Raw genomic sequence first — 8,020 nt, 5'->3', positions numbered from 1 at the left:
ATGTAGGGTCTCTGCCCAGGAGGGAAGGCCACTCCTGGATCCAGATGTGTCACAGACAGCCGACTACGGGAGAAACTCCCGAAACTCCAGAACTGAAGTGGAGAGAAAGCAAGCTGGTGTGACAGTTCATGCTTGGTATCCCAGCGCTTGAGAGACAGAGCTAGGAGCTCAAGGTCATCCTCAGCTACGTACAACACTGGAGGTCAGCCTGCGCTACAAGAGACACCATATCAAAAAACAAAAACAAACAAACAAAACAGAAGCAAAAAGAAACTAAAGAATCAGCTGAGAAATAAAAGTGGCGGATTCAATTCAAGATGGCACCTGAGGAGCATCTCCAAGGGCCTGAGAGATGACCCAGGGAAGCTCCAAAGGGAGGCCTGGCAGCTGAGGAGGAGTCCACAGTATCTCTTTCACAACAACAACAACAACAGCAACAACAACAACAACAGCAGCAGGTCTTAAGGAAGTATGCTTTTAAAAAGTGGTCTCCTGAAACTGGAAGCAAAGGAGAGGCAGAGGGTATAGGAGTGGTATGGGGTCAGACAAAGGAACATGTTGCTGGGTTGACCTGGTCCTCAGCCCGATGTGAGGGGAGGGCCGGGGGCCTGACTTGCAACATAGAGCCTCGGCTACTGCAGCCTGTGTTACTTGCCCTGCAGGGGGAGAGAGGGAGGTGCTGATTGGGTGGGGAGATGCTGCAAGCGTGATGGTCATACCCAGTGTGAGGGCAGCGAGGGTACCCTGCCCCTGCACGCACTGCCCAGCGGTAAGATCACCCTGACTCTGGGGAGCCACAGGACAGCTGAGACCAGTCTCATCGATAATTTATGGGGCTTCAGAAATCAGAAACCTTGAATCAGACCGTATTTACATGTTAAGCTGGTTGGGGCAAAAAATATACTACCGTGTGACACACTGCGGTTTGCAATCCCGCTTCATGAATGAATGTGCGTGGTGGAGAGGTGGGAAAGTGGGGGCGTGGCTGGGGATAGCTGGGAGAGCATGTTGTTGCTGAGTAGGGCTGGCAGGGTGGCGTGCAGCAGCCCGGAGCTCTCACAAGCTCTGCCCCCACCACACTCGATGCTCAGCCACGCCATTGATTGCCCTGGCTCTGAACAATGGCAGGATGTCCAAGATAGAGAATGGTTCTGTTTTCTGTATTGAGCCTCTTGGAAAGACCTCCACCGTCGGTGACGCCGGAGGCCATGGTGGTGTCTGTGGTCTGTACTCCATTCAAGGGTTGTTGTGCTGGTGTCTGTTGGTCCATACTGTTGAAGAAGGCTGTGTTGGTGTCCATGGTCTGTGCTGCCTCCGGAAATGATGTGGAAGTTCGTGATCCATGCTGCCTGTGGCTATTATGGGCAAGGAAGCTACGTTTGCAGTGGTATGGATGGCTGCAGGCTCATAGTTGAGAATGAGAAACATTGATGTCTTCTGAGACAGCACCACAGTCCAGAGAGGATGCTATTGAAGAGAGTCCTTAAAAACAGTGATAAAGATGCTAAAGTATAGCTCTCCGCAGTTGATGACTTCTGGTGGGGGTGGGGTGGGGAAGGACTCAGTTATCTTTAATGGGCTGGCCGCTGGAACATTTGACCATGTTCCAGTGAGTATATGGGGAACACAAATTAGACTTGGTGTATTTTTTTTTTTTCTTTTTTGGGGGTGGGCACAAGGGTGGGAGGGTGGATCTGGGAGGAATGGGAAGCAAGTGTGATGGGGTGCTTTGTGTGAAATTCCCAAATAATCCATAAGAATATTATGTTGGAATAATAATAATAATAATAATAATAATAATAATAATAATAAATACAAGGGCAGGAAGCAGCTGTACTGGGAGGGAGGAAGGGCAGAGGTGACAGAGTGTGGACTGTGGGTGTGACACTCACCCTCAAAGCCTCTTCACTTCCTTATGGGTGTTGCGGGGTGCCCCGGAGCAAGAGAGTAACTCCCCAGATGGACCTTGTACTTCCTGATTGCTGCTCACCCTCATAGCCACCTACGAGACCGTGGGAGCCTGACCCTTACCCTTAGCTGCCCTAAGGAAGGACTGATGTAATGAAGCCTTCACAGGAGGCGGGGTCCAGCAGAGTTAGAGGTGCCCCTCCCCGGGAGTCAAAGTCGGAAGAAGCCACAGTAGTTCCGGGATCGTTCCAGTTCTGAGTATGCACAGTGCCTAAATTTTAATGCCAGGTTCCCCTCGCCAGAACAGTGATTCTCCAGAAATTCTGTCTTCAGGAACTGGATAAGAGGAATGGGAGAGGGGGACTTTCCCTTTCTAGGAGGGTTCCAGTCCTGAAGCTCCGTGGCTCTGAGTATCTGGTATATGTGGCCTTTGCTAATGGCACATTGATAACCCCTAGGTGCCCGTAGCTTTAGGCAGTCAGGGGATGGTACAAAACTATGGTATATATATGCATAAACCTTGGTGGGCTGCCCTTATCATCCATGGTGTGGGGAGGGGAGAGCATTTAAAAATAAAAAAAAAATTGTTATTTTTTAAATATTTATTTTATTAGCATTTTGCCCCAGGTATGTATGTGTGTACCACTTTTATGTCTGGTACATAAAAGGAGGCCAGGAGAGGGCATCGGATTCCCTGGAACTGGAGTTACAGATGGTTGTGAACCACCATGAGGGTGCCCGGGACTAAACCAGAGTCCTCTGCAAGAGCAGGAAGTGTTCTTAATTGCTGAGCCACCTCTCCAGCCCTGACAGCTTTTTTTTTTTTTTTTTTTTTTTTTTTTTTTTTTTTTTTTTTTTTTTTTTTTTGGTGCTACTCAGATACATTTATTTACATATTTACATATTTACAATGCCACATTGTAAATGGTACTTAGGAAAGTGTACAGTGATGCTCCATGTTCCCATCTAACACGGCTTGCTTGATTCATCTTGAGTGGACACAGGGAACAGTTAGTGATGGCCATGGTACAGGGCTGCAGCCTTTCCAAGCCTTCCTTCTTTTATCATCACTCCTGACTTTATAAACGGTGAGGATCATTAACCCCATTCCTACCCAAATTTCCTGGTAAACCTGGGTATAGCAGAGTTTCCTGGGGACCCAGACATTCTCAATACGGCTTTGAAGCATCCAGGACCAAGGCCACAGGCCACACCAGAGTCCACCACAAACTGGGAAAGGTCACTGAGCACCAAGAGTTAGATTTTTTTTTATAATCCTTAAATGTTTTGCGTGTATGAGTCAGTATAAGCCTGCTTCTTCTGTGTTGGCTTATTTAAATCGTTTTCTTTGTACTCACTTTCATAAACACCTAGCAACCCTGTGTTTCTACTATAAAATCGTGCTCAAAGGAATACACGCTTTTCCCTTTAATGATAATTAAAATGCTGTTTCTATACAAAAATAAACCTTGATCTAATGGAAGTGCTATCCAAAAATCTGCATATAATTTAGTAACAGAACACAAGGTTTCCCTCCACGCTGTGGGCACCAGACCAGCTGGTTTCACTTTTCTCTGCCCTGAAGGGAATATCAGGACAAATTGGAGAAGGTACTCAGCTAAGCTCTTGCCTCAACTTCCCTATGTCTTCCCAGATCTTCCCAGTGTGCACCCCCATACATCCGTGTGCTGACAGTGAGGGGACACTTTCTGGAAACTGTAGCTCAACAATTTTTTTTCAAAAAGGTTTATTTATCAATTAAAAATTGTTTTACTTTATGTGCACGGGTGTCTTATTTGTATGTCTGCCCATCATGTGCATGCAGTGCCCATGGAGGCCAGTAGAGGGCGTCAGATCTCCTGGAACTGATGTTATAGATGGTTGTTCCCCATCATGTGGGTGCTGGGATCCAGACTAGGGAAGATCAGGCAGTGCTCTTAACTAATGAGCCATCTCTCCAGCCCCAATTGTGTGTGTGCTCACATACATGTGTGCAAACATTGTAGGACATTCTTACACTCACAGTAGGCTCTCCATACAATCAAGACACATGCTAGACACAACACCTGTCCAGGCTGGCAAACTCCCCCCCCCGCCACTCCGAGACAGGGTTTCTCTGTGCAGTTTTGGTTGCCTGTCCTGGATCTCGCTCTGTAGACCAGGCTGGCCTCGAACTCACAGAGATCCGCCTGGCTCTGCCTCCTGAGTGCTGGGATTAAAGGCGTGCGCCACAGCCGCCCGATGGCAAACATTTTTTAAAAAAGATTTAGTTACTTTTATCTTATGTGTATGTGTGTGGCCTGCTTGTCCTATGTGGACCATGCGAATGTGGGTACCCAAGGAGTGTGAAGAGGATGTCAGTTCCTGGAGCAGTTCACCAGTATTGTGCTCCACCTGATGTGCGTGCTAGAAACTGATCCTGCATCTTCCACAAGAGCAGCAAGTACTCATAACTGCCGAGCAGTGTCTCAGATCCCTACAACATGGTTCATAGGAAACTTCTGCATGCAGTTCTAGGGCCAGAACCCAGGGCTTTGAACGCTGTAGGCAAGAACTCTACCATTGAGCCGCACCCCTAGCCCTTAAGAGGTCACGACAGCCACTGTGTCACTGGGCTATGGGAATTTTTCAGTCCCATTATAATCTTACAGAACTACTGTAACATATGTGCCCCCCCCATCAGAGGCCAGCTTAACATGTACTTGAAGTCAAGATGTCAACCTCTTAATATCTGTTTTCCAAAATGAAAAAGAGCCTTAGCTTGTCCTCAGGGAGGCACGGGTTCGTATGAGTGAGTCATTGATCTGCAAGTGAGACATTTCCAGTGTTTATCCTGGGTCTATCACCCAGTGACCCTGTGCCCACAGTTTAATAATGGTTATCTAAACCCGATGTCACCAAATACCGGCATTTTGGAGGTCTGTATCGAGATTCCTGTCCAAGAGGATGGTTTATTTGATCATGGCTTTGCTCCTTGATTCATGCCTTGCACCCCTCACCCCGTCGCCGTCACCCTGGACCTCCTTACCGTCAGCCCACCTACTTGCATTGGTGCTCACGTGACAAGCCGCTAACCTTTCTCACCTGACTCTGAGCTTTGTTCCTGCTCAGGCTGCTCTTGATGTGCTCCAAACCTCCTCTTTTCTTAGATTTTTGGGGCTCAGCCCACACCTGATCTGACTGATCAATCACCTGTTAGCTAGGGCTTGGAGCAGCCTTCTTACACACACACACACACACACACACACACACACACACACACACCACCTAGGCTAGGCCCTCAGTGGCTTTACCCTTCTTTATCCACACTCCCCCATCAATCTTACTCCTGTTCGTTCAGATATGTTGAAGAATCTTGCACAGCCGGGGAAGGAGGATGGAGCCCAAAGCCATCCTAGAAAGGAAGCAGAGACAGGGCAGACCAAACCACTTCAGGGCTTATCAGGATATCCAAAGGAGTTTGATGAACCATTCACATCAGAATAATTGAAGGGAAGCATATTAAATGGACTGTTTACAAAGGTGTGGCTGTATGGAAGGGATCCATATAGCACAGCGCAGAACAACTGGATTCAGTTACAGCTCCTGGGCTGCAGAAGATGTGGGGAGGGATCCATGATTGGAAGCTGGATGGAGACAATCAGATGATGTAGGATAGCCCATGGAGGAAGAATCAGGGGCATCTTCCCCAGCCACAACCTCTGTCCTCCCCCAGCTGTCAGGGACCCCTAATGGGCAGAATCCACCAGAATCCACCTGGCAGTCCGAGAACAAGGGAGCCCACTGAAGGAATCCATCCTCGGGCAGGGAGTAGGGTCGGAAGGCTGGCAAACAAGACCGCATAGGCAGGCTAGTGCCCCCTGCTCGTGGCTATCCTGGTAAAATCAGGTTGAGAGGAGAATGCAGAGAAGGGTTGAGGGGAGGGAATCCAGCTTCTCTATCCTGGAGGAGAATGGGTCGAATGCCTCCACGTTTGCCAGGTCCAGCTGTTTTCAGTGTGTAAGTCACACCACCTCACTCCTCGCTAGTTTCTGAGCCACATCCCTGGTCATACTGTGGTTTTAGATCTGTGGAGTTCTAGGTTGGGTTATTGGTCTACTTTGCTGGTCCCTGGGAAGTCTTTGAGGGCTTGGTTCCAGTGGGAACTTTGGAAAGGTAGGATCAAAGCCCTGGGAATAATTTGTGGGGCGGCGGCGGGGGCAGGAGGTTTTAAGAACAGAGAGGACAGGAGAGGACAAGAGAGGGACTGGAGGGAGAGACTGTTGCATGGGGCCGTTGGCATGCCTCACTGAGGGGCAGGCGCAGGTGGTGCATGAGGACCAGGGTATATAGACCACAGAATGTGCTTTATCTGGAGATACTGCCTCCACTGTCTGGAGACTATCCACAGACGGAGGATGCTGCTGGGAGTATGGGTGAAGAAGGAAAGAGACAGACGGGTGGCCCACCTTCTGTCATGCAGCACGGTGTGACTACAGTCTATCAGCACTGGATTTTAAATGCTATTACAATACAAATGTCCACCTTTTGTTTTAGTGGAGACACAACACACACACACACACACACACACACACACACACACACGGGTGAGGCAGACAGACAGACAGGGGTGTGTGGGGGATATCTGAAGGTGTGACTCGCTTGATGTGGGTGAATTGGTCTTGGTGGCGCCTTCTGACTCAACTAGGGATTCATGTTTGTGGGTGGGAGGGGAGCCAAGAGCCTGCAGGAGCAGAGTAGCCAGTGAGCTGAGCAAGAATCCAGAAACACAGTTGTTAGAATCAGGCTTTGTCTTCTGTCAGTGGCATGATAATATGTACTTAACATATTCTAGAAATACTAAAATCTAATCTACAAGAGCCAGTGGCCAGTGCCTTTTTCGTTATAGCTGCTGGGCAATACCTAAATGATCGGTGTAGACTGGTCATTGCTTCTGAGTGTCTGTTCGAAGGAGGAAAGAAGGAGGGGGAAAAGAAAAGAGAATGAAGAGAGACTAAAAATAATCAATGAAAGCAAATGCTTCTAGAATGGGTTTTACTGTCAAATAATTCCCTGAGGGGGGAAAAAAATCTTCTAAAAAGTACAAAGCCCACATTTCCCCCTTTCCTCCCCCCTTTCCCTTTTATTCTCTATAAAAATCTGTTAATTTTAATTAAAAACAAAATCTATTTCCTTTCCTTATGGCTCTATAATCATATAGGAATGTGTATCATCCCCTCCCTATAATTTTGAGAGTGTTTTTGAAGACGGTGACATATCTGACTCTTTAAGAACAAAACAATTCAATTTAGAAGTCACCGAGTGACAGCGGTCTGAGTTCTGAAGTGATGCTGTTCGCCTCAGTACTTGTTGGAAATGTCATTAGGAACCCAACATATAGCGGGTTGCTATGGCAACCGGAACACCAGAGTTTATAACATCCCTGTAATTAATGTTATCCAAACGTTATTAATCTTTCAGCATCACTCATATTCGTGGAAGGAACAGAAACTCTGGTTCTCCACGGAGTTTTCAGCAGTGCAGCTTTCCTTCCCATTGTGTGATTTTTTAAATAGATCTTACTCCGACTTTGCCTTAGTAAAATTAGCTATTGTTTCTACTCCTGTCCTCATTCATTTTGGCTTTTATTTTTTGATAGAGTTTGAAACAAAATGAGAAAAGGGGGATTACAGCTAAGACACAGAATGCAGTCTAAAGAGGAAAGGATTTATAGATTTAAATGTGGAAACCCTGAGAAAAATATTAGAACATTTTGTGCACAGACTTTTAGCTGGAACTCACGTTTGCATAACACTTGTAATTTTAAAGCAGCTTTATATGTACTGTTAACATAGCGTTATTTAGCACACGACCCTGAGAAGCCAAGCCGCAGAGTGAGGGCTCTGTGGAAGATAATGTGATCTCTATTCATGATTTTTTTTTTCAGTTGTTACAACAACTTATAGGATAGATGTTATCACGAAATATACCTCCACAGCACACCACCACCAAAAAAAAAAAAAATCAGATTTGAAAAAAAATAGACAAAGGGCTTGAGTAGACATTTTACAGAGACATACAGATGGCTGTCAAACATGAAAAGATGCTGAACATCAGTCATCACTGGAGAAAT

General features: G+C 46.8%; 1 pseudogene; it reads right to left on the bottom strand.

Annotated features, from left to right (window-relative positions):
* Positions 1-2,919: 2,919 nt before the first annotated feature.
* On the bottom strand, positions 2,920-3,097 carry LOC114704084 (annotated as a pseudogene).
* Between the last annotated feature and the right edge of the window lie 4,923 nt (positions 3,098-8,020).

The sequence above is a fragment of the Peromyscus leucopus genome, chromosome 11, assembly GCF_004664715.2.
Source record: "Peromyscus leucopus breed LL Stock chromosome 11, UCI_PerLeu_2.1, whole genome shotgun sequence".
Taxonomy (NCBI): domain Eukaryota; kingdom Metazoa; phylum Chordata; class Mammalia; order Rodentia; family Cricetidae; genus Peromyscus; species Peromyscus leucopus.
This window is presented reverse-complemented; position numbering and strand designations above follow the sequence as displayed.